The sequence below is a fragment of the Gallus gallus genome, chromosome 9 (assembly GCF_016699485.2).
Source record: "Gallus gallus isolate bGalGal1 chromosome 9, bGalGal1.mat.broiler.GRCg7b, whole genome shotgun sequence".
Classification (NCBI taxonomy): Eukaryota; Metazoa; Chordata; class Aves; order Galliformes; family Phasianidae; genus Gallus; species Gallus gallus.
This window is the reverse complement of record NC_052540.1, coordinates 11,688,736-11,716,329: the sequence shown is the minus strand read 5'-3', so window position 1 is coordinate 11,716,329 and position 27,594 is coordinate 11,688,736. Positions and strand designations below refer to the sequence as shown.

Sequence of the window (27,594 nt, the reverse complement as noted above, 5' to 3'; positions counted from 1 at the left end):
CAACCTAACTGTGAGGAACCTGGCACAGGCCTCTCATTGACAGAACTGTATGTTTGTTCTGTTTTATATTGTCAGTGATGTATAATCACTGCTGCTGCTTGATTTGTACTGCCTATGGCACCAGGGAAAATTAAAATTAGCATAAATTATAACATTTAACCTTTCAGTACTAGCACAAAAAATGATATATAAGCAAATGACAGGGTAAAAGAATCATTTCCACACTGTACCTTCCAGTGAACAAAAATGGATGCAATTGAAATGAAAGAGCTTGTGACAGTGTTAATTAACGTTACAGCATCTTAACGGACGCTTCTCAATTTAAAGTTTTAAAAATTGAAATTAAGGTTATTAATCAGGTAAAATCCAACTGAGGAAAGTGTTATCTGTCTGTCTTCTGCCACATGGAGCTGTTGCCATGAGTCCACTGTCCGTGTGGTGTTGCCCTCCCTTTAGCTACATATCAGGAGGCTGCAGCTTCAAAGGGCTAAAGAAATAATTTTCTTCTGTCTGAAAAGGACAGAAGAAAGACTGTCCTTTTCTGATGCTCTTTGGTCCTCATATTTAAAGCAAATGTTGGCCAGAGTTGGCCTTAATTAAAAATAAATGTGTTTCACTGATGCTTCTTGAGCCATGCTGAAAAGTTTGGCTAACGTGGTTGCACTCTGTTGTCGGGAAAACACCTAACTTTTGAATGAACGCTGTTACTGTTTATGTAGTTCACGTTATTGTTCTCTTTTCTTTTTAAATTCAACCTCTACCATTGAAAAAACATTTTCTTATACCAACCGTTACTCTTAAATAAAGGAGGGGAAGAATAATGCAATTTAACCCCCTCCGTTTTTAACGAGTGAAAATGCAATTGAAAGATGAATATAAATAAACATAAAACGTGTCTAGATCTCCATATAGTTTTATTCTTTTTGTGAATCTATACAGCAGTTAAAATATACAGCAAGCTATCTAATCCCATTTACTTCTGGAACCTATAAAGGATAGCCATAAACCTAGAGGGAGACAGACAGATATATGGATACACAGACAGGATAACATTTTCAAGGTTTCTGGTGAGAGAATCCTTGCAACAGATGTATTTTTTAATTTAGGATTTTCACTACAAGCTTAGATCATTCATAATTATACCCTCAGACAAGGAGGGGGTATAAATAAACTTTAATGGAAAGGAAACAGTCTGTAGAATAAGCATTTTCTTTGAATCTTAACAACCCTTTGAATTTATTAAAAAAAAAAAAAAGAGGCTTTCCTTGAGGGATTGGTGAAAAGCATTTAAAACACAGCAATCTTTCCTACTTTTTTCTTTGTCTGAGCAGATGGCTGCTGGTCAGCAAAGGCTGAATTTGAAAAATACTAATTTGTCAGGCTGATTTTGGCCCTCGAAACTAAAACAAGTGACCAGAGCAGAAATTACAACAGCAGAGGGAGGCAGAAAATCAGTCTGCTCTCCAAGATCTGGTGCTCCTGCTGAAGAGCTGAAAAATTACACAGAAACTAAAAAGCGAGCACTAGAAAAATAGCTTGAAGACTGCAATCATAGGACCTTACTGTTCCAGACTCTGGTCATATACAGGCACTGGGACTTCCTTTTAGCTGTAAGGATAACAGCTTTAAGCCTCAACAGAGGGAAAAGGGGTGCCTGGATTCAGGCCTTTTTGCTTGGGGCTCTGGTAATCCAGAGACAAAAGTCGATAGTGAATTCCAGAGCAGCAGCTGTGATGTTTCCATCTGGGGACCAGAAAACATCTGAATGAATGAGAGAAATGATCTAACAATCAATAACTTTTTTCAAGGCATCACAAGAAGCCTTTGAACAATATCACAAGGAGGGGAAAAAAAAAAAGGAGAAAAGCTGTTCTAATGGAGAGGAAAATGAACCCACAAACAAGACCAAATTGACATACAGTATAGCACTATGTTCACAAGAGTAAAAAGAAGAGTCTGAGAACTGAGAGTTTCGGTCCAGAAAAGAACATAATTTAAACTGTTCTTAGCCAGCTTGCCAGTGGAGAAATTCCACCTATTGTGGAGAGGAAGACTGGTTACTTCAATTAATAGAAATTATTAGATCTTTCAAAGTTGCCTCACAGTTCACTAGACCTAAAAATTCATCCTATCATGCAGACTGCACCTTGATCGAGGAGAAAGGTAAGATGAAAGATCACCTGTCTATCTGAGGGGAAAGGGGGAGGGCTAAGAAAGAAAACGACAGTAATAAACCCTAGGTCCTGATTCTTTTTCCCTGTAGTCTTTACTGGGAAAGCAGTTTCCAGATTAACCTGGTGAAGTTTTATGTACTACACCTCCAAATGCAGTGTGTGGAAAGCAGGCAATGGCGAGCTCAGAGACCCCTTCTTGCCATCTGAGACCTTTGCTCACAGAGAAGGTGCGAGATGAAAAAAGCAGACAAAGGGGGGAAGAAAGGAAAAAAAAAACCTATTTCAGACAAGAAGGCTCAACAGTGCAGCAGCCAGTGATAGGAACAGAAATCAGTTCAAGGCTGAACAGAGTTCTTTTATAACTTACAAATGGCTGAAATGATTTGTAGGATTTAAGAATTTGCTGGTCCTGGTTAGAGTCCAGAAAGTCAGGAAACAATAAGGAAAAATAGTTTTTAGATGTACTCCTGGGTAAAATAGTTTCCAGGGAGCTTTTTATATGTTGCCTAGGGAAAATCCACCACAGAGCAGCAATGCAATTGCTAAGTCCTCATCTCACCGCTAAGGTGATGTATTAAACGGAGGTGTTGCAGTGGAGTAAATGGAGTAAATGTAGCATTTCTATTCAGTGTCACCACCTCACTCTTTCATGAGAACATCAAAAAATAGCTGCCAAGTCTTCTGATTGGCAAGATTACTGCTAAAGGGGCTATGGTGTCATGGAGAAAAAACCATCAGGTATTAAAAAACCGCAACACAAAATCGTTTGGTTAATCTCAAAAATTCTTGCTATGTCTAAAAATTGCATGGTAGAATTAGTAATAAATTATCTTGAATGTTTATACAGGTTTTCTTTTTATGTGTCATGCTCCCGTAAGGAGAAATGCATTCCCTGATTATCTTTATGCCATGTTGCTCTATCATATTTTATTTAAAAGTAGAAATATATAATGTCTGGTCTTAGTATGGCATAGAAAAATCTCAAAAGCAAGTGAAATTGTGAGTTCTGCCAGAGTTTGCAGAGAATGTGAGGAATGGTTTCCTCATTTTATTCATCTGGAGTCCAGGGAGCCCTACTCTTGCTTCACTGGGAAAGTGCATATCCCCAGGGCACTCCAGATTTGCTGCAGCCCTCACTCTCCAACACACTGGCCAGAATTCATTGTATCCAGCGAAGCGATAATTACATTATGGTGTATAATGACCTCTTTATTATTTTGCAGAAGTGTAAAAAATAGGAACAAGGACTTCAAGAAGTGAGAAAGTCAGCTCGCAGCAGGTGGGTGCTGGCAGAAGGGGCAGGCTGATGTGCCAAGCCCTGGGCAAACATAGGTCCAAGGGGCGATGGCATGCAGGGAGCTCGAGTTCTGCACAGGATAATGGGACTTACAGCCCAAAGACCAGAACTGTTCTGCCTACTAAGCACACTGGAAAACACTTCCTTGAAACACAGTTGAAAATAATAGTCCTCATATTTTATGTCAATTGGTAATTTCAAAGATAAGCCACAGCTCTGTGTGTATTTTTATGAGGGTAGGAAGCAGAGAATGAAACATTTCAGAGCACCAGAAGATGAGAATTACTGCAGGAAGCAGGAGTTGTGCTGTAGAATTTAAGCATTGCTACAGTGAAATTTGGTCCCTATCCTGCAAAGTATGTACCGCTAATTATTTCATGACATTTCTCATACAAACACAACCCCAGAATCAGATTTAATAATTTAAAAAGGCAGGGATGTATGAAACATCATTAAGTCAACAAAGCTTAAATAGATGTCTTTGTGAACCACCTAAGCTTGAAACCTCACAAGCCCTCCCTGCTGTAAAATGGGAACTTAATGTTATGATACTCTGTTTTTAAAGGTAGGCAATTCAGAAATGCTGAATTTTATTACATGGAATTCTGCGATCTCTGTAGAATGGATCTAATATTGGATTTACCAATTATGTCTCACAACTAAAGATATAATTCACATGTTTAAGGCTCCATAGATGTTTAATCAATAACACTCTGAGTAAATGTGTTTTTAGAATCTATGAGCCATTAACCCTCAAAAGCTGTAAGTTTGTAGCAGGAATGTTTCTGTCTTCATGTGGAAACTCATCAATGCCTATTGACATCTCTGTGTTTAATTGCAATTTAAATCACGGTGTATTTCATTAGATCTCAAAATGGATTACAATGCTCCATTAATTTTGTAGTTATGTATGGGAAAGACCTAGTAGTGACTCTATGGGTCATATATGGGCCTCAGTTTGTGAAGGGAGCTCCTATTGACATCAGTGTGAGATCTGCACATGGACTGAAGGCATGACACGGCCCATTATTCTCAATTTTCCATAGCACAGTCTCTGAGAGAACACATCACAATAGAAATTGCTTATCTGGGATGCACCAATAAGTGTATTCCAGGTTTATTTCAATACTGCAGAGATTCAAACATTCTCTGTACCCATACAGTGACAATTTTCCTAAATGTCATTGTCTCCTTTTTCATTCTTTTCACATATAACGTATACAACCTCTCCAAAAAGAGATGATGAAAAGATATGTCATTTGTATTACCAGAAGGTGAAATCAACAAAAGATCATAGCTAACTTCAACTGGGAGTTCTGTCATTGCTTTCAGATACAGACAAATTATTTGACAGATACTTACTGCTATTCTATTTCCCAATGCTGAGAAAAAAAAATCTTAAAAGTCATAGTTAAACTTTGGCCAAAGATAGACTAGCAAATAGTGGAATTTTTAGGCTGCCTATGTTAAGGAGAAGCAGAGCACGAGGGTATGGAAACAAGCAAAGTCTAACAAGGAACAATGGTGTAAGATATAGTAAACAAAAAATATAGACAGCATCAAGAGGAAAAACATAACACTGAGACCTCTTGAACCATGAAAGTAAGGAATAATAGCTGCGATTCTGTCCTCTGTAATATGTGTGTGGAGAAACTTTAGAAGCAACTGATGTTTGGTGAACGTCCTCTAGCCCTACAGCTTTGTATCATGTTATGCATCCAGAAACAACTCCAAGCACTTTGGGCTCATCTAGAGCTCAAAGACACAGAGACACAGAAATGTTCCTCCCTAAGTTGTGCTGCATGCAAGAAGTGAAGAAGTGACGGTAATGCTCAGTGCTGTACTCTTCCTTGACCCCATCGCCTACTTGTGGTGCAGAAAAGGAAACTTACATTCAAAGCAGACTATACACAATCTTAACAGTATGATTTGGGGCTCTCCCTTCCTCAGAACTCTCCACGTCATAGGCATCTCATGATGTGGCATCATGATTCCCTGCAGCACTGCCCAACACAGCTTCTTCTTTGCCTATCCCAGGACCACTCCCAAGCTCATCTTTTCTGTGGAAGTCCAAAGACTCTTAAAATGCACAAATCAAGGTACTAGGCATGACAGGTGCTGATCTTGTGCTTGTTTGATTGCACCGTAGGAAAACCAAGAGTGGAATAAAGACATACAAAACTAAGGAGCCATAAAAGTGACTTTAGAAGCATCTGAGAAAATCAGTAAAATAGTTCATATTTTAGTCAGCATATTCATCAATATCAAAGACATCTTTGACCTTCCTACTCTCTTCAGAAAAGCATTTACACTAAGCCCTTCCAGTAGATATTCTTCAGAAAGGAAAAGGTGCTCCTCTGATCTCAGTATGGATCTGAGAATAGGAATGCAAATCCCTGAACCAATTCCAAGTGCTCTTGGACATCACTGCCCATACCACTCCGAGCCTCATTTTCTCTGACTAGAGTAAATCATTATACTGATATTCACCACCCTGAAGGCCAATGAAACCTGAAAGTAAAGCTAAGTGACTCTGACTCCCAAAACACTTTTGAAAGTCCCACTGTAATTTTCTCTTACACTTGAAGATGGGCTCATCAGGAATTGGGAAAGACCTTGCATAGGTAAAACATACATATTTTAAGAACTACATGGAAATAAAGTAAAATAGACCACAACAGTTACAAGTTTTTGCCCATCTGTCCAATTTGTGTCTTTCAAGCTCTATACAGACAAGAACTTCATTGTTTACATATCGCATTGAGTGTGTTAGTAATGTCGTTTGGATCAAAGAAATTGCCTAGCCCTATTTTTGGCTCAGCAAGTTGCTGTAAAGGTTTTTATGAATACACTTGGTAGACAAGGTGTTCTTGTGCTGAAATATTGTTCCCATATCTTGAATATTACAAGAAAAAAAAAAAACTATTAGAAATAAACAACCAACACCAGAAACAGATATCTTTGAATAGCATTCTGACTCATGCAAGAATTTTCCTCAGTAACCAACTCCACTGCCATCATTAACTCCATCTGTAAAATGGAGGTTTTGAAGATAGGCTCAAGAAGAGCATATCAAAGGTTGAAAAAGTCACTCCACCTATTTAAATCCACAGTCTCATGCAATCCATTTTTACAGTGCACATGCTGAGTACTGAATATGAACCAACAGATACAAAGTGATGAGTAAGACAGGAAACGCAGAGAAACCTGATATTGGAATAAAGGGAGAACCGAAGCTATCAATTTACTCTCCTTGTGTAGCAAGAGCGAGGACAATGCTGAACATTAAATGCTTAATACACTTCCTTATTAAGGGTTGGACTTAGACACCAACAAATCTCCACTGAAACCTCAGCCCTGTTTCTCGTGTTGCAAAGGAGGCAGGGAGTATTGAAAGATGATTCTCATTAGTACCAAGAGCCCCTCTCACCCTCACCTTCCTCCAAGCCCCATCGTCCCTGCTTGTTCTCTGTGCTGGAGCCTGGGAACAGTGCCCCTTCTCATCACACACTGCTGACAGAGCTGGCTGGGAAGAGCACGCTGCTGGACTCGCAGATGAGTGGAGCCTCTGAAGACCTCAATTCTCTTTCTGCTCAGGTTAGTGGCAAATTTCTTTTAAAGTGGCAGAAAGAATGTCCTATCTTTCTGTTATTTTAGTATGGCACACTGGCTGCCTTTCAGCTGCCATACTGATGGTTATAAGGTAAAAGTCTTTTCCTTTCTGGAGTGCCTTTATTTAAAGTGCAGATTCTTCCTCTGTGTTAAACCAACATCATTTCAGAACACACAATACAGTACACATGGGAGCACCAGAGTCCGCCTCTAACTTAAGGCAGAGGTGAGCTTTATAGAAAGCCCAATGAAACGGACTAGTAGACAGAAAAGGGCCACAAGAGAGTGTGCCGAGTCTGCAGCAAATCTGTTGGTTCACACAACCCCAAGCTTCCTCCTCCCCTAGTGCAGGAACCAATCCAGGAGACTCTGGCAAAGCAGGGTCCTGATTTTGGAGATGTTCTGCATATTCGGAGTGAAAACTGGAAAAGCAACTGGGAAATGGAAACTGATTGCAAAACCTCCACTTTTACATTAATATTAGCATTTCATATGATGTAGTTGTGGCACGAGATCGCATAATCATACAGAAACAAATTGTCAAGTTAATTTCAATTTGTTTCCTTGCAGCCCATGCAAACATACATGAGCATAAATCACATAGCAGATGGAATCAGAAGAGCAGAATCTTTCAGGTGATAAAAGCTTACACAGACTAAGTTTGGGAGGTAACATTTGCATTTTGTCATGTATTTCTTAATTAAGTGGAATTATTTACAGTTTCTTTTTCAGGAAGAAAGTTTCTTCTAACTTCTTCCTTTAATGCTGTTTTCAAAAGACAGACAATAAATACCCTTTACTGACTGTGAAACAATAGGGTAGTTAGTACTTCTGATACACGCAATTAACATGAAAGGACAGTCTGTGAAACGTACAAAGTAAATGCATCATGAGTGAGCATTGTCATCAGTAGTCTGGCTTTTCAATAAGGAGAAAAGTGTTTGGGGAAGTTGGGGAAGTCTATTACATACACACGCTGCTGATTTTTAGTGTTTTCTATAAAGATCAGTAATAATATTCTATTAGAGTGATGAGACCAGAATTAATTTAAATAACTCTGTGCCCGATTCATGAAGAACAACAACAAAAAAATGCCTCCACAGTCAGGGGCCATTATTTCTGTGTTTTTTCTATGGAAAAGTCATGGTCTGCATTCAACTTCCAGTTCAAAAAGAGAAGTTTCCAATTTATACAGATGGGGTTTTATCGTCACAATCAGTTCCAGAGGAATGACTTAACTACTAAAAGGAAACCCCCCTCCATTGTCTAGTTCGGAAATACACCAACCCCTCACCAAAATTCAAACAGACTTTCCTTCCAGAAGTTATTTAACTGTCCCCCGCTGCAAGTGCAGGCAGAAAGAAGAGTAAAATGGACACACAAAAGAAAACTTTTTCATAGGGCGTATTAAATGGCCCTTTGTTTTCCAGACATCAGCGTCATTTCCATTCTTGATTAAACACAAATGCTAAAAAGCTTTTGAAAACATGAATCTAACTAAAGGTAGGAATGGATATAAGACACAGATATGCGCTGTGCTCCTGTAACGTTCAGAAGTGTTTTCTGTCCAACAGCCCATATTTACGTGCTTCCTCACAGCAGATTTCTAAGCAAACTCTACCCGTGCTGTAAACGATGCTTTCATTCTACTCTTTTGCTCATGCATATTTTTCTCATGTCGTGAAAAAAAAGCTGTGTACCTTGGAGAGATATCCCAGGCAGCTGAGACAAATCGCATGTCTAGCACAACTTTATGAAAGAGCATTGGTTCGACGAGGTACACGGGAGAGACTGTGCCCTAACAAAATCAGATGAGTATTGCCTGCTGCTTAGGCTATTTCTGTGAAGGCCACATCATAGATTTCAAAATCAGGCAAAATATTTACCATATTATTTTTTACATTTTCTTTTATGATTTTTATTAAAGCGTATACTTGTTCAGCACAGAACCAACTCAAACCAGCTACCATAGGGACAGTACCCACGTTTCTGATGGAGCATAGTTTGCTTTCTGTACTCACAAGGAATATTTTTAACTGATGGAAGAAAAACAACAGAAAAAAAAATCTCTTCCCAATTTGTTTGTCGCGTGCTTTTGACAGCGTGTTCTGTGAGGCCAGCATTAGCATTTCCTCTGCAGTTTCCCTTGCTTGGCACATATATATTTCACAGTCCCAGAGAAGAGCATTTTTAAAGATAGATTTATTTAACAAAACAAACAAACAACCAAAACAAAACCTGGCCAAAAGATGCAGCACTGGGGCACCTCCCTGAATTGCTTTTAAGCCCCCCCCCCCCTTGAAAGCAAGTGCACTGCAGATAGGCAGGGTTGACAAACTTTTAGTGGATTAAATAACAATCAGCAAACCATTCTTTTCCACCTTTTTTGAGATAATTTCTTCCTACTCCACAAATTAAACTCCCATGGGGAAAGTGCTTCTCTCAGAGAAGGCTCCAGGTGTAAACCGCTGCCTGAAAACTGAACCTCCTCCCTGTCTTATAATTCCATAGCTCAGGAAAGTAACTCAGTGATACCAGCTGGCAGGGAGGTTACAGCTAGAAAAATCCCTCACACATCATTTTATTTTTAATGGATTTTAATCATTTCTTACTGCCTTTTTCTTTGTTTGTTTGCCAGAAAATACACTTCTCCCTAAATACTGCACTCAAACAAGACAAGTGGAAAAAGAAAAGATCCTGATTGGAATATGAGAAGCAGGATCAGGCCCACTGATCTTTGCTTATTTTCTGCTAAGCTTGCACTATAGCAAAAAATTATTTAAAACTCCCAGGGCCTATTTTCTGGTATATACACTTCAGTTTGCTACAGCTATAAATCCTTTTATTTTAAGAATTTAATCCCAGGTGTCCATCAGAGCATCCAGGCCCAAAGGTGAACTCTTTCTGACTTTTTCGTTTGTAATTTTAATACTAGCTTTGCTTCCTAAATAATTTCCTTAAGATCTTCAGGCAGTTTTATAGTTCACTATTCATTTTTAATGTATTTTCTGATTTTTAGGTTTCCACCTAATACTTGTTTCTGCTTTCCTCAATAATTTTAAAACATAACCTCAAAAATAAAATAATGCACTTTCTGCTAAGAAACCCTTTGCCTCAATACAAATACGGTGATTTAAGCACTCTTCTGGGGTTTTGTAGCTGTTAATGCTCCTGGTCTCAAATTTTAGCATCATTCTTTAAAATGAAGGAAAAAATCAACTTGCAATTTAGACAGTTACCAAATTACCAAAACTAGTGCAGCAACTCTTAATGAGTGAAACCATTAACAATTTTCTGACTGCAGCCCCTGTTCAAATACCTTGGACACCTTGTTAGCACAGAATGAGGTGTTCAATCAAGAGACTGGGAATTGGAAGTACCAGGGCACAGTTTTGAGTGGTGATTACAAGGGCATGAGTGTGAGTGCCAAAGTAACAGTCTTCTACACTGCAGGAAGCTGAGAAACCTTCAAGTCTACATTTGTAAATCAGCCTGGATGATTACAGCAGTCACAAGCAAAGAACATATGAAACAATTATTTGCACCATTCTTTCACTCTTTTAATTTGCTCTTAAAATGAACACAGTGATACCGAGAGCCATTGGTGCTTTATTGTTGAAAATGCTGTGTGATTTCGTAGCTTTCTAAGCAGCACCATGAATTGCTTAAAAGTAGAAATATAATAAAGAAATATTGTTTTTGGATTGTTCGGCTCCTTTCATGTCAATAATCTAAGCTTACATTCACGTTTGGATGTGCCTGTGAGTTTACTTTAAAAGTATTTGGTTGATGTGCTGAAGCAGAATGAATTTCGACTTTCTACCTCTCCTAAATTGCTTTGAAAAGACAGTTTGCATTTTTTAAGTGAGTAAACTGTAAAGGTATTTTTATTACATTAAAATTGTGTTGTAAATTTAGGTCTATATCCCTTCTACTAAAGCAAGAGAATAGTATTCCTTGATCCTAATTTTACTGCTTTAATTTTAGGAAACAAGTCCTTTATTATACAAGTTTCCATATATTTCACTCTTTTTTTTTTCCCCACTGAATCCATAAACTCCATTCCATATTGAAATAACCCTGAACATTTCTAAAACTCATATTTCATACAAAAAAAACTTGTTATTAGAAGCTAATTTCATATTAAAGATAAGGAATTATTGACTAAGGAAGTGATGAGAAGTGGCAAAAAGAATTAAATTATTAGTACTAAAGGACTAAAAAAAAAAAGATAATCTGTTTCATGAAATTCAGAGTATTCTGCTCCTTTCCTGTACTGCTTGGATATGTAACATTTATATACTTCTAATATTTCACGGCTTCTGATTTGAAGAAATAAATTATCAGTGTAAAATATTATAAATCACTGAATTTAATTTAAGAGAAATATAATGTTTATAGAGTAGGGTTTTCTGGACAGCTCATTTTATGCCTTTTATAGGAATAAGCTAAGAGTATTACAAGGTTAATTATCATCTCAGCTGTACTAATTGCTAATACAAATAGCAAATACAAATTATTTTTCCTTCTTTTTGATCCTCAAGAAATATAACGCAAGAACTTTTCACGCAGGACCATTTTCTTCCATCTGTTATTGTAGGACTATAAAACACTTATTTCAAATTAATCTGCTTCTGTAACAATTATCTGCTTGCAGAATTCTGCGTGAGCCTTGCAAAAAGTAGTTGGCTGCTCAAGTGGGAATGCAGTGCTTTGCCTTACAGGTCCTGAAATATTGTCATGCATCACTCCTCGGCTTTACTACCGCTTTCTGGAAACTCCCCAGAATATGTCTCCACTCACTCACTAAAAGAAAAAGATAGTTCTGGTTCTGTATCTCATATTTAAATAGTAAAAAAAAAAGAGGAGGAAAAAAAAAAAAAAAGCAAATCTCTGGGCTGTGATATGCTTTGCTGTTAATGACATACCATGGATCTAAATCATCCTGAAGGGAATTCCAAAGCTCAACATCCTCGCTTTATTTTGTGCTTGTTTGTACAAGATAACTTTAAAACAGACATTGTCGCAATTCTTGTACCTAAGGGTACCGGAGCTATCAGGTAGACAGTAAAGGTATATATCACTTAGAAATACACCAGAATACCCCCCCTTCCCCAGCTCCCTGCCTCAGATATACCTGCAGCAGCTGAGAACAACCGCGAGTGAAATTAACAGGCTCCCTCTGCAAGATGTTGTCTGGTTTCAATAACAGAAGGCTTCTTAGATGCAGAGGGCGCTGTTGCTCATCTATTTTGCAAGCTTTTCCTGACGCGGGCTAAAAACATTGATCTAATAGTTTAATGTTTATATTTTTAAGCTTTCCATGAAACGCCAGTGGAATTGCTGACATATAGATGCTACTTTCCGCACTATGCGATGAGTTTCCTGAAATAAATCCTTTCTGTGACAGACTGGAAGGGAGATGCCAGCTATCGTCACCCAAGTGAAATGTTTTTCACTGTTTCCACTTTACAGTCCATTTACCAGGACTTTCTATCCCAGCCACAAGGTTCCTTCCATCACACATTTTCATATAAGGACATTTTAGTTGTTTTTATTTTAAAAGCACACCAGATGTATTTAAGTGTAACTTGCAATGCAAAAATGTGAAAACAGTTTGAAACCCAGCACAGCAGTTCTATTCTGTAACATCTCTCTCTCTCTCTCTCTCAAATACTCTCTTTAGCTTAGAACAAAATATTTCAGGTGTTTTGTCCTTTAAAAAAAGTATTAACCATATACACAAGAAAAAAAAACAGAGGAGAGGAATATATCATTTACATCTTAAAATGATCTTGCATGCAATAAATTCTCCTCACAGCTTTATGCATGCATGTAGTAGCATTGTACCTCCATAGCATTATGCTCCACATAAGTAACAGCTTTAAAGACTGTCAGTACTTTGAACTGCATTGTTTCCTAAATTCCTTTGTAATGTGCTACATTTTCTCATGCATTCACATTTTTAATAATTTTCGTTTTTCTCCCACCGCTGGAAAAAAAAAATAAAATCTATTAAGCCTCAAAATGGAGGAGAAAAAAAAGTGGGTAAAAAAGAAACAAACTTACAGTTAGAACTGAAATTTTATGTGTAACTTACAATTGTACCTAAGCAGTTCAGTTGGGTGGGAAAGAATGGGCATCCTGCAGTTATTGTCTGAAGTCATGAGAGTTCTGCCCTGCAAGAACTGCAGGATCGGGCCTGAGACATCTCAGAGCAGCTCCAGCCGGGAGCTTCCTGTGCTACCTAAGCCCAATAGGGTGCATTAAAGCCAAAGCAACAGGCTTTGTGCAGCTTTAGCTTTAAATCAGACTCTGTAACCTCCACCAACTTTCTAAATGTTAACACTCATTTACCCATAAAAACTAACTTTTCCCCAAAAAATTATTACTTCAAATTCAAAACATGAAGAAAAATATTTCAAGATGCATCTTTTTTTTTTTCCTCTAATTAATTTTATTGATTTCTGGTTTATACTACAGTCAAATGTATCTGCAGCTTACAGTGTCCGCAAAGCATCTATATGGCAAACTTGAGCCTGAAAAAGGAAGCTACTGGTTTAAAATATAAATATTGGGATAAATACGTTTCTCATATGTCAGTCTCGGTGTGTGGCTCTCCAGCTTTCATAAAACAGCTTAAAACCGACTCAATTCTTCAGAGTGGTAAACAAGCCATAGCACTATGCGGCTGACCAAAATTACCCCTAACGTGCTGTTTGGAATTCATCTTAACCAAAACTTTGCCTAGTTAAAGCAGCATCCACAGTCTCATAAAAGTGCCCATTGTTAGAGTCCCTCCAAGAACCAACGCTCATTGAAAAGTTTGCCACCTGATAAAGGCTCTAACACCGCCGAGAGAAAGTTGTGGGTTATGATTGGCAAGTTCTTTGCACCCCAGCTACCCCCCAGCCTGGTGGAGCGGGGCTCCGGGTTGCATTTTGGCCCTGTCTTTATGTCAAATCACTGCCATCAAAACAATGGCTCATATTACATGAAAATCTTGTGCAAATGAGCCATAATGGGAGTGAATGACAATCTTGTAAGACCGTGCAGCAGGATTCTCCTTTGATCTGAAATATTGTTAATCTTTCTCAAACATAACACTAAGTATACTTGGCAAATCCTGTATGAGAAAGTCCCAATAGCGCGGCTCTGCGGACAGCCCGCCAGAAGCAAAGTACACACCGCCCCAAAAAGAGGCACAGCCAGAAGTGAAGTACACATCAGCACTATGCTGCAAGCCCTGCCTCCGCTAGAAAATTATTTACAATTAAAAGACCTCTCTGCCCGTTTCTTCTTCCTGAAAACAACCCGAACAGTATGTTTATTTATTCTTAATAATGGATATTTGCTGCTGGATCACAGCTTCGTTTAATTAAGAAGCTGCAGTATTTAAGATATTAAAATCTGTGTTTCAAAAAAGGTTTGCTTTTTCAAAACACAGGCCTTATTTATTCATGGCTTAAGAATCAGCCTCACTCTAAATTATAGTTTTAATATGATGTTGCAGGGAGTAAAAAAAAATTCTAGCAGCGTTAAGGCACGATTTTTCATCGGTAACAAAAGCGTGATATAGGAGTTTATACTTTCCTAATGATGCTTAAAGCAAAGATCTGGAACGGTATGTCTCAGACAAGGTCATATATCAACTTCAGGATAGTAAAAACCTCTCCTTAGACTATATTACAGCCAACTCACACCTTTTTGTTGTGCGGCCAAATATGCAAGGCGTATGTAGACGAACGCAAACAGAGTAAATCATGTTGATTCAGTGCTAGTAGGAAATATGCCTCTTCAGTTGTGCGCTGCTTTTGAAGTACTGCCTAAAAATCAGTCTTGGGCTTCAAAGAGAGGGGATTATAGCCTTTATCCAGCAATTAATATGGCTGAAACTCAGAATGTCAGCACCTGACGAGTATACAGGCTGGACAGTAGCCTAGTAGGGGTCCAGTCCCCCTCAAGAACTGGAATTTATAATAGAAATTAGTGCATAAATAGACCAAAATATTTGGGAAAGGGACATAAAATTTTAAACTTCTAACGACCTGTCTATATTTTGACGTGTTGGGGAGAGGGGGAGTTGTGGTGTCCCTTGACCTTTAACCTGCCTTATCCACCTAGATCATTTTAATCTCCCACCAACTGTTAAGCAGAAAAGAGTGCTATTAAAGAGAAAGCTACTCCTTTTGCCTCCTTACATAGATCAGATGACAACCTCTCCAAGTCCCTCCTCTCTGTCAGAGTTCAAGGGTTCAAAAATGGTCAGAATATCAAGCAACAGAAAGCCAGCAGGGCTGCTGCAAAAGGAGTTTAAGCACTTTATATTATGCAAAGTGGCTAAAAAAAAAAAAAAGGAGGATTTTGTTATTTTGAAGTTTTACTCCCCAGTTTATTATTTCAAATAGGGGATCTCATAACAGAAGATCATAGAGCTTCTAATTTGAAAGGGGGGGGAAATTATTCTGGTTTGCCCCCCAAACTTACAGTCACCTAATAACATTTTCCATATTGACTCTTCATATGGAATTCTACAGTTTAGGTCACACACACATGCATCTATCAGAAGCATACTATAAATAAAACGTGCATTTTGCAGTCTAATTCTAGTCACTATTTCACGGAAAATAAAGTAAAATAAGATGTGAAGATGAAATAAAGCAAAATGCAACATCCAGACTTCTTGGTCCAAAACCAACCTCAGATGGCATTTTCACAATGCTACATATAGCACCATATTCTTCAGAGAACATCCAAGTTTCTTACTATTTCTCGTTTTTAACCATAGACAGTTGTTATAACACGTTTCTTCCCAGAATTTCCACTTGCTTTGAAGAAAATATCCCCTGAGTATCCATGTTTAATGTACTTATGGAAAAGCAACTCTATATCATGACAAGCTAAACAATATGTTTCTTTAATAAAGAATGTCTGATATTAAATGCAGAGTTCTTATTTCAAAATGGTAAAAAAAAAAATCAGTTTGAGGGAAGGAACATAATTGCTCAACATAATATAAATGGAATGAGTGCAAGCTGAATGTAATTTTTAACAGAGCCTCATTTTCTAAATATACATATAATGTGTTTGTGTGTCTGTGTACAGAGACATGATAAACAATAGAATTTTAGAAGACTGCATTAGATTTTGGCTTTTGCATTAGGCCCTTTGCATCCTGTGTATCCTAAAATGCTTGACAGTGTTTCCATTGTAGTTAACTGAACACAGTAATGGCTGGTGGAGCAGTAACACAATGGCTCATGCTCTGTCTCGGCCTGTTGAGTCTGCCATCGTGTGACAGGGAACTCTGGCCAGGATGTAGGCTCAGACAGCCTCTTTTCACGGAAGTGCCACAGTGATATTGCCTAGACAGGGAGCAGGGATAGGCAAAAGGGATTTTGGATTAACATCTTATCTCATGAAGGACGGCACCTCAAACAGTTCAGCACCTCCCTAGCGTTGCATTGCCATGTTAGCATTAAGAATCAGCCCAAGCCCTGGTGGGAGACTTAAACTTATGACCTTCTAGCCAAGAGGTAAGAACCCTGCCGGCTGAGGTGTACTGTCATTACTGATATGTGCTTGCGTGGGATGACATCTATGTTGACTACAGTTTGACCTCAAAGTGGAAAATCGATGCCCCCACAGATTTTTAAAGTAACCCATATCTTGTAGAAAAGCTTTGTGGTTTTTTTTTTTCCTTCTTGGAAGTTCCCTCTTCTACAAGACAACTGCAGCTTCCAGCAGAAGCCTAATCTCTAAATTCTGATATCATAAACACCTTGAAAGTATTTGAATGCCTTTCAGATCTATCTGGATTCACAATATTTAATTGGAAATCTTTAGTTTAGCTTATAATAACTAAGATAGGGTGGATTTTTATAGTAAATACAGGCGAGAAAGGAGGTTGGAAGATAGGTATAGCATTTGCAAAAATTAAATATATAATTACATTTACAAGGGAGTAAAAAAAATTCAGAAAACCTGGTATATATGTAAGGAAGAACTTTTCCCATTGACAGTGTAACATCACAGCATACAGAACACATGAAGGGGTAAGAAAAGCATTCAACTGGTATTGTGTGCTGTACATAGCAACAAATTTCCTTGGGGAATATTTTCATTACATTATAATGTACATAAATTTGATATGGGAGAAATTATCAGTCTTGATTCAGCTTCTACTGCAGTTGTTATTTCCAGATTAGACAGTTGATGACTGCAGACTTGGACCCAATCACTGAAGAATCGTTTCAATTTGACAGTGATGCTAACCATACTTAACAGGTGTTAAAGTCTAAGTATCTGAGGACCATCTAGATTTGCAAAGTAATGGTGTAAAAGGTCTTGTCTAATTTAGGGCTGAGGAACACTGCAGGTGTAGACAAACTTTGGGGTAAATCTTAAACTGGTAGGCCAGGCTGCAGTTCAGATTTCTAATTTATTTTTTATTTGAACTTATAAATGGTGCTCATCCCAAGCTGCTAGCACCATCCCAAATTTAATTTAGAAACACAAATCATAGCAGAAAGTGAAACTTAGCCAGACACTAGCAACAACTGTGCCAGCTAATCCTTAGACATAAAAGAATATATCTCTCTCAGCAGATATCTCAGGGCAATCAGATGTTCCTAAAGGTATACTGAAAAGATGAACTGGTGATTTGACAGTAGGTAATATCCAGCAATCTTGTTTAATCAGATTTTCGCCCCCAAATCTTGCACAGTCAGCTAGCTTCACGAGCTTCTGATTGCTTCAAAATCAGAAGAGTGAAACAGTAAATTAAAGTTGAACTTCTACAGTTCTAATTCAGGAACAAACACAGGGAGAAAAAAATTCCAAAATGAGAATGTGCATACAATCTTCAACCTCATTTCTACAACACAGATATGAGGTGTTGAACTACATCTTCTTTCTATCTGTTCTTTTTCTGTAAAATGTCTTTGCTTGTTTATTAAAATGTTCACTGCTGTGATCCTGCTTTTTTTTTTTTTTTTACCCAGGGAGTTGAGTAGATTTAAAGCTAACACATAGCTGTATAAATCTTATGTTTATTACACCTTCTATAAAGAACTGCCTAGCTGACCAAAAATGACTTTTATAAGCAAACAAAAAGTAGTGGAAAGGCAGAGTGAGGGAGACTAAGGGCTTTAGGCATCCTGCACAATGTGATAAGTTTACAGGCTGTGCTGTGGGAGCTGAGCCTCCTTAGGAAGCCAGCTCAGCCCTGCAGTACAGCACTGTAACCATGGACTTTTGCTGCTGGATTCTTTGCACTGTGCTCTTACCCGAGGGTAATTCCAGTTGCTCAAAAGAATTTTTCCCTAATCAGATAGGTTTCGATCACAGTCACACAGAAGGCCATCCTCCAGTCAAAACTCAACAAGATTGCCAAAAATATGATAGCAGCAATGACTTGAATGGTGGAAGTCTTTGGAAGTTTAGTTCCTATACATATATATATATATATATTTTATGAATTCATAGATTCACTTGGGATAGATATAAATTGTATATCCAAATCTAGAGATCTAAACGTTTTGAACAATTAACTGATCTGTAGTCTCTAGCTTATTATGGATTTTGTGTTGTTTTCTGTCTGGAACTTACAGCACAATTTAATTATTATTATTAAAAAGTTATTCACATCTATGATTCTAGGGATTACTAATGTAAAAGCCACAGTTGTAATGAAAATGGGAAGCAGTTCTAACAAGTAGTAAGAGGTAACATTTTCTGCAAATGTACAAAAGTTATCTTTGAAAGTGGAGACCAAGCAAAATATTTAAGTACACGTCTCAGATATTTTATTTATACCAGTGGACTGGTAACTGGAGGCACTTGATTTTAAAGAATAGTCTTCTCCCTATCTCTCACCAATGTTTTTCTCCTGGGGATTTTCCTACTATATCCCAGAACTGTAGGCCTGAACCTGGCACCTTTGACTTTGGCATATGAAAATCTATGTCAAGAATCACTCTGTGACTCTTTTCTGAGATATAACAAGTTGTGGAGGCTGTCTCCATACACTGAGTGATGCATGAGGATCCCTGAAATCCAGCCATCTTCACTGTCTTCCATTCCTGAAAGAACACTGCATCCCCTACAGCAGGCTAACAGCAAAACCTCATGTTTCTCTTCAGCCTTCCCTTCCTTCTCTCCAGCTCACCTCACCAACCCAATCCTTCTCATCAAACTCACACATCTGCCTGAATCCATCTAGGGCCTCATCTTCACTTATTTAGTAGTTCACTTCCACCTGGTACTGTCTCTATCTGCACACCTTTATCTTCCACACTGCTTCTGCCATTACCACTACCTCTATGCTGGAGATCTTTCATGTCGGAGCCAATTGCTATGGTTACAGGCAATCTGCTGTATGTTTCATCTCCATCTCCAGGAGCTGTAAATGAGGGAGTTTTAACAGCATTTGAGTAAGCGCTGCCTCTCTTTACATGGACCACACATTTCCATTCAAATTCATCTATCCACTAGTTGCTGCTCACATCATATATATTACACTAATAAGAAATTCTACCTAGATATACCAAGTGTGAATGAGTTCACTCCTTGTGAGGAACAACAGCTACAGAATTTTATGACGTTTTTCATTTTAATGGCCTAAGCATACTATTTCAGTCACACATCTTTTTGGATGTAAGCTCACATTCTGACTGTGGGATGCTGGAGGAAGAGAGCTGTGAGGGAGAAAAAGATTTGATCTTTTTAATCTATCTGTGGTAGTGTAAAATATCAGTGAAATTGAATATACACACCCTGCATCTTGAAAATATTTTTTTAACAAGCCCTACAATAAAAATTATCTAGTGTTCATTCCTACTTTATGCCCAAAGTACACTGGACTGTTACTCCTGAAGCGTCACGGAGATGAAGTTTGTTACAGTTGAGTATCAACTAAATACATACTCTTAAGCCTGTTATTCATTTTTTCTGTGTGTGTAATAAGGATGGGAGAGTAGTGGAGCTCTCAGCTCTGAAACTGAATATATTTGTGCCAGTTCTAGAAGCCAGATAAAACTGAGAATGCTAATATTTTAATATTCTAACTCAAATGTAAATCATACTAGCCAGAAAATAACATTTTCATAAATGCTAATGAAAACCGCGCTAAGAACCGCTGATGGCATGATTCTTCTTCAATTCTGAGTGAAAATTTGACAGAAACAGCTTGCAAGATTTTATTGCCAAGGCATCCAGACCTTCTACAATTCTGTCAGAAAACAGAGCCCCAGACCTCTTGCAAACCTCAGCAGGATCAGGACTCTGATCTCCACACTCTCAGCTCAATACAGGTATCCACAATGTAAATCCTGATCCTTTCAGCCCTCAGATAAAACATTTAGCAGCCTCTGCCAAGCTGCAGCAGCATGAAGTGCCTCCAGCTCCAGCCACCATCAGCAAGAAGTCACAAAGCCTGCATGGTCCTGGTTAAAGAACAGCCACAGCCAAGCACTCTCGTGTGGCCACAGTGCAAGCGTGCACCTCAGCGCTGGTAGAGACTGTAAGTCACCACACATACCTACTCACTCAAATTAATCCAGGCAAGTTCCATGGCCTACTTTATATAGAACAGCCTCTTCCACGTTTGTAACCTGTGACTCCACCAAATCCACACAGAGCAACAGTCCATAAGCAGGAAAGCAGCCTTATGTAAAGCTTCCTTTCTGCACTGCAAGCATTGCATGTGAACGATGGGGACACGAACAAAAAGCACCACCGCTGCCTCCTGCCTGGACACAGAGCAGGTCAGCTTTGGCTCCCTTCCATTTCCCATCATCAGGGTCATGCCAAGTCTCCCCAGTGCTACAGACAAGGATAGAACTGCCACCCCTGGAACCAGGCTCCATGCTTGGGCACAGGCTGCTCCCTTTTCTTCTGCTGTCACTCGCAGCCCTCAGTTCTTTCTTACTCATAGCTCGGATCTAGTCCGGTGTGAAAATGGAGCAATTGGCCGGAAAACAATTCTTTTCTGTAATCACAGAACTGTATTTAGATTTGGTACAGTGCAAAAATAAAATGAAGTTGAATAAATCTAGACCTGAATTTGGCTCTCCGTCCATAACATCTTACAAAAAGATGGTGACAGCTGAATGAAATCAATACATCCCTTAGGCAAATGACTTTCCCTTCCAAGATTAAATCTTTACAAAAATAAGATTGTGCACAGTCATTTCAGGCCCCTGAAAATAACATGGCCCACAAATAAAGCAATTATTTGATTATATATTTTAATAAACTCCCTCCCAGTTGGCAACGCATCATTTTAAATCTCTCCTTTCTTAAAGTTTTAATACTCATCATGCACCCCTAGCTTTTCTTTGTGGAATTTTCACTGGAGTGTGTATTAGGAGCATATCTGCAGAGATACGGTACACCCTGAAAATTCCTGAGACTGGCCAGAAAGACATCTGTACTGCACAAGAACACATCCATTCGGGACATCCAAAGGGATGGTAAGGCATTGGAACAGGCTGCCCAGAAAAATTGTGTAGGTGTTCAAGGCCAGGTTGGATGGGGCCCTGTGCAACCTTATCTGGTAGGTGGCGACCAGCCCACAGCAGGGATTGGAACTAGATGGTTTGTAAAGTCTCTTCCAATCCAAGCCGTTCTGTGATTCACGTGGAAAGTCTGCTCCAGGCTCAGCACTTCATATTGGGCCTCAGGGATTTCCCAAGGAAAGTGCACAGGTCTGGGCAGTAGTCTCTGCCCATGAAGTCAATACTTTTTTTTTTTTTTGGTCACGAGTTACAGAGGGTGATGTTGGTTCTTATCACAACACAAGTTTCAGTTTATCTGAGCACACGTTAATCCCTTTGTCAGCTATAAGTCTACATTTTTTCCTCAAAGTAGACAAGTGTAATGCTTTCAGTAGGAATTTACCAACACCGTTTGGAAATTCTCAGCTAAAAATCTTAGGCCCACTTAATTTTTTTATTTTTTTTTTTTTTAGCATCACTTGATTTCTGCATGTAAATTTATGGATCATTTTGCTCTGTTTCCTGCTGTGGTCATCATCAGGTCTAGGCCTGATCGTGAGGAAGTAAGCCATGAATGGCAGAAAACCCCATGGCTGTCCTTATCTACAGAATGGCAAACATAAGCTGAACTCTGTGCAAAGTCTGCTCAGCTGTCAAAAGAAAAATTACAAAAGGCCTTTCTTATTTTAGTGAAGTAATATATTTCTGACTTTGCAAAAGTCTTTTACTTAACCACAACTGCATCATATCTGAAATGATTTTATGACCTAAGGCATGCATAGCAGGCCCATCTGTTCTCTCATATTGGCTCTGAGATGGCCGCCACCATTTCAGTCAGTGTTTGAAGATGCCAAAAATTAAACAACTTCCATATTTGTTAATGAGGTTTACCAGAAAAAGGACACCACCAAAAAAAGCAAGAGCAAAAATAATCTCAATTTGGGTCTTCCTAAGCCAGCATTTTAACTTTCCAAATATACTCAGTAAATGCATTACAATTGTCACCAGAAAAACAACTGAAAACCAGCTATCAGTGAAAGGAAAAGTGGCTGAAAGTTAGGATGTATTCGGTAAACCACAGCTAGCTTTTACACTTGTGATTTTTAAGAACAACCCTTTAATTTTGAAATTCACAGTCTCTCCACCATTACAAGACCCTTCAGGGCAATGATCTATCAAGTTCTGACTGTTTCAAACTGTTTGTGCTAGATTCAGCATCTATCACTCCTCAGACTTGCTACACATTTAGCCACAGAGCCAAGAAACAATAATTTTCAATTAAGAAACCTGGAGAAGACTTGGGGACTTGATTTATGGTGCATGACTAATTATCGAATAGCTAGCCTAATGAAAATTAAGCTGCTAGTTACTACAAAGATTTAACTTCATTTTCTTGAGAAGATGCTGATATGACCCAGAATAAAATTTATTGAAGTTTTATTATATATTTTAAAACAGGCAAAACAGCAGAAATGATCTAATTAAATTTTTAACTATGATTTAAATTTTTTCTTTTTCACATTTTACACTATAATGGAGATAGCTCATGTAAACTTAGATCTGAATTAAAAGCTTCTTATTGCCTGAAGTTAAAGTGTTTCCTTTTGGATGGTGATGAAAGAGATAAGAATATGAAGGAGGACATGACAGAAATTGCTTTTAAGGCTCAGTGCATTTACAAGCAAAAGATTCAGTTCTGCACAGAGTTGGTGCATAAAAACTGGGTTCAATATCAACAGTATTTTATATGTAAAATTCTGCTTAGAAATTCTGTTTCAGAATGAAATTTGGTAATCTTCAGAAAATAACTATGCTTATTTATTTTAACTCTTTGTGTGCTCGGTTCAAGGCCTGATAAAAACAACAGACTTTCTTCTCTCAAGCAGTATTTGCTTTCTACTAGTACTGATCTACTTCAGGGCTGTAATGGTCCAACCATGGTTGCAAGCAGCATATGCTCATATGAGCAACACCATTAGGAAGCTTAATGGAGGAGTGGAGAGTTTACAGTGAGTCTCTAAGAGTGAAGGTAGAGGCCTATTGATTACTATTTTTGCAGTGAAGCACTGGATAGAAATACATAAAACTATACTTCCATACCTTTTTGATACTATATTATTAAGCAGGAAGAATTAGCGACATTGGAAAGGTCCAGTGCAAACAACTAAGTCAATAGTCACTACGTTTTCTAACTGTACATTCACAGCAACTTCTACTGGTCTTCCTGGATCTACAGACAAAGGAAAATGAAACAAATTCTCAGTTGCACTCTTTTGAAGAAGTTAAAAACCTCAACATTTTCTTTCCAAGGAACAAATCTATTCCTAAGCGAGAAAGTAACCTTAGTTTGATATGCGCCACCATAAACAATTCATTTTCTACTGCAAGTCTTGTACACAGCACTCATAGGCATTGTTTTGTACATGTAGGGGAAACAATGAGGAAGGAAATATCAAGGTGAAATGATGAAAGCCCTAGATTAGAGCAGCTGGTAACAAGACTGTTCAGGATTGTCACCAAAGATACCAGTCACTGAAAGGGAGAAAAAAGGGAAGAAGGAAAGGATAACTTGATTTATTCAGGAAATTGCTTGTTTCTTCAGAAGGCCTTTATGGGGACCATCACTTCATGTTAGGAGAACAGCTGGTAACCAGAAAGGGAGTGGGAAATAAATTAATTTCCTATCTAACTCTTTAAAGATCTGGGTCCTGTTCAAGTAGATGTACAGATACAGACTGTGAGTAAAACTGATGTTTTTCCTTCTGCTTCCCAATTGCAATCTGTACCAAAAAACAGCCTACACAAAGACTGCACATTTTATTATTTTCCTGTTAAGTTCCAGTTCAGGTAGGAAAACCTCCACCAACCTAAATTTCCTTGGCAGTTTCAAAAAAAAAAAAAATCACACGTGCTTACTTGTACACTTACAGAACAAGCTACTTTTAGTCAGAATGGAGGACCTTCCTGAGAAAGGCTTTGTACAATATATGTCTGTGCAGAGGGGTAAGGACCAACAGTCCCATGCAGGCTACTTCTTCTCTATCACCATGTAGTGACTGCTCTTCAAATTTCCCCCGACTTCTGGGTTTTTCTTGCTGAAGCTAATAGCAGCACGATGGTTCACAAGGCAGCCCCAGACACTTAAGTAACAGTCATTTACATTGCCTGTGAGGGAGAAACTCCTCCTTTTCCCTTCCAAGGTGTTCTCCACTGCCCCTCTGAATTACTTGAACTGGCACTGGGAGAGCATGTTGCCTTTGCTCTCCTAAACCCATTGTGTCGTACTGCTGTGTGCTGTTAAACAGCTGCCACAATTCATCCCTGGGCTGGCCATACTTCAATAGTGGGTGAAGTGATTCATGCATGTATAGATTGTAAGGTTTGTAAAGCACTTCAGGATTCTTTGACATAAAAGCTGCTACATCACTGTAATTTATTAGCAGAGTGGGTTAAGTCTTAACTACAATACCCTCCGAGGTAATGCAGCTCAGACTATTAGTCTGAAATGGTCTTGAAAAGTTTACACACAAAACTAACTGTATACTGTAAAAGCATTCCTCTGTCTGCACTCTGGGGCCACTGTCTATCCATAGAAAGACTTCCTTGTCATGGTTGTTTCTTTAAGTTTTATGGCATTTAGAAGCTGGAAATAAACATATGTCCAGTGCCTTCCTTGTGTTGTATGGCAGTACAATACAAGTGGTTGTTGTACTCATTACAGGAGTATTATCTGACTGAGAAAGAGGGGGAGGGAAGATCTGTGCAGTCATACATAGTTCAATTTCTGTACAAAAATGAGCATCTCAGTTCAAAACTTAGTTTTGTCTCCTGATATATCACTGCAGATAGTTTTTCCAATCAAGCTGCTCAATAAATACAAGTGAGCCCACTTTCTGAGGGGAAGAAAAAAATACAGGAAAATAGTGACCAAGAAAAAAAAAAGTCTGAACTTTATTTCAGATCCAGGACATGGCATTTGTATTTCTATCCTTCCTTCAAAGATATTACATAATTGCAATAGTTAGATCAATGGCAGATAAAATATAAAATTTTCTTCCTGGATTTGATGCTTTATACATAAATATATATATATACATATGCACACACAGTGCAGGTTTTCTGTATCTGTAACATGTTGGAAATAAATTTATTGCAGGAAAAGGAAGATGATCTGTACAGAAAAAAAAAAAGATATATGGTCCTTCATTAAAGAGGCTTTTCAGAAAGAACTTGGAAATTTTCCGTTCCCCCTTCCCTCGCCCCAGGTCTGGCCCTTCTCTATATTCCTTGCTGTTAATTTTTAACATCGTCTGATTTCAGTAACAGAGGAAATCTTCTAAGTAGCACTCTAAGACAAGAGGGAGAGCTGCCATCATTTAGTTTGACCCACATAATTCGACAACAGCTATGGTACCCCACACTGGATTTCATGGAGAGGTCTTCATCTGAGCCTCCAACCTCTCTCACTGAAACAGCCTTCCAAGGCAGAGTTTACCATCCTAAAAAGTCTTTGGTCCAAGATATAAGACCTGGCATCCATTCACAACAATATTCACGCTGTTGCCACTTGTTCCATAATAGGTAAAGAACAAGTTCAGGATGTGCAAACCTATATACCCATTCATTACCTGTCCGCATGTAGATAGTGAGTTTGAATCAAGAGCAAGTTCACTGATTGATCAAATCTACATGTGGTACACAACAAGTAAAATGCAGCATAGGGCATCATTATACTTCAAAGTTTTCAGTAGACTTTTGAAGTCCAGAAAAAACATGGTACAGACTTGAACTCCTTTTTTGTTCCTTTTGACGTTTTGCTATGGGCATTGAATTCTACTATAAGACTCAGCATTTCTTGGAGCAACTACACCCTAAGAAGTAGAAACACTGCGGGTGTATTTCTGTTATCTGGGACATATCCTCTGTGTTTCTTCTTTAGAGGAGAAAGACCTAACCTCTGCAAATGGGCACTAACTGAGCAGTTTCTTCCTGTTTCTTCAAACCTTAGAGCCATGCGGATGGCCAGTTGGAGTGGTTTAGGCCCAGGCAGCCCTAGGCAAGGCACATACAGCAGGAAGCTCACAGTGGAAGGCCAGACCATGGGGCCAGGCTGCTGAGCCCAACACTATCTGACACCAGGGAGGGCCCAGGGCCCTCTAATATGAAAACAAGAGCCTACTGCATATATTGAGGTAGGCAGCTAAGAAAAACAACCTGTAAGCCAGCTAAATATCAGCAGCGGGGCAGGTAAAAAAAGACTCTTAACTAGGCACCCACCACAAGATTCACCTCAAAAAAAAAAAACAAGAAATAGAGCATCTTATTTGTTCTTTAATCCCAGTTGGACCTACAGGCCAAGCGAGTTAAGAAGCTATGGTTTGGTACGATCATTCAGGACGGAACAGCCTAAAGAAAAACAAGTTCAGCAGTCTCAGATCCTCTCCTAGAGTGCCTCCCATGCCACTGCTGGCAGGAGTTGCTTTTCTTCTTGGCCAGCTCAGTCGAGTTGACAACAGAGTAGGTCTAAAGTTTTGCCCACATTTTTCCTGATATTTTGTTAGCTCAGAGGACGTTGGAGTGATAATGAGGTGAGACTTGTACTTGCTGTTAGTCTGCCTCCATCCATTAATGCTGGACTTCTGCACATGGGCAATTGGTCTACCTACCCTTTACAAAAACATGAAAACAAAATGAATTCCCTTTTTCCCCAGACAGGATACAGCTGCGAAGGACTAAATATGTTTTGAAGTGAATCTTTATGCCGTATACAGAAAATCCAGTGAATGTCATCTTTACCTCTTGCAAACACAGAGATCACATTCAAAGAAACTTCATGAGGGGCATAAAGGCAGATGTGCTTTGTTTAATGCCAGTTACTACCTTTTAGATCAAAATAGAGCAGAAAATAAATCTCTCTCTCTCCAAGTAAAATAAGCTGTATACTCAGAAAAACCATTTAAGTATGGTTATAAAAACATAATGATTTTACTGAAATTGGCTTCACTTTCTAAAA

At 38.6% G+C, this 27,594-nt stretch overlaps 1 long non-coding RNA gene and 1 other non-coding gene across 3 annotated transcripts in view; one reads left to right on the top strand and one right to left on the bottom strand.

Annotated features, from left to right (window-relative positions):
- Positions 1 to 27,594, bottom strand: part of LOC107054107 — a 186,825-nt gene that overhangs the window by 83,408 nt on the left and 75,823 nt on the right. Inside the window, exon 5 of the transcript XR_006930838.1 lies at positions 13,184 to 27,594. This exon is cut by the window's right edge and continues 22,523 nt beyond it. This is a non-coding gene — a transcript (uncharacterized LOC107054107). The remainder of the gene's footprint in view (positions 1 to 13,183) is intronic.
- LOC112533005 overlaps positions 1,416 to 27,594 on the top strand; it is a 40,306-nt gene continuing 14,127 nt past the window's right edge. Inside the window, exons 1-2 of one of the 2 annotated variants that reach the window (XR_006930841.1) lie at positions 1,416 to 2,163; positions 3,398 to 7,068. This is a non-coding gene — a long non-coding RNA (uncharacterized LOC112533005). Of the gene's footprint in view, positions 7,069 to 27,594 lie in introns of both variants that reach the window. The other variant, XR_003076702.3, reaches the window with a different exon arrangement.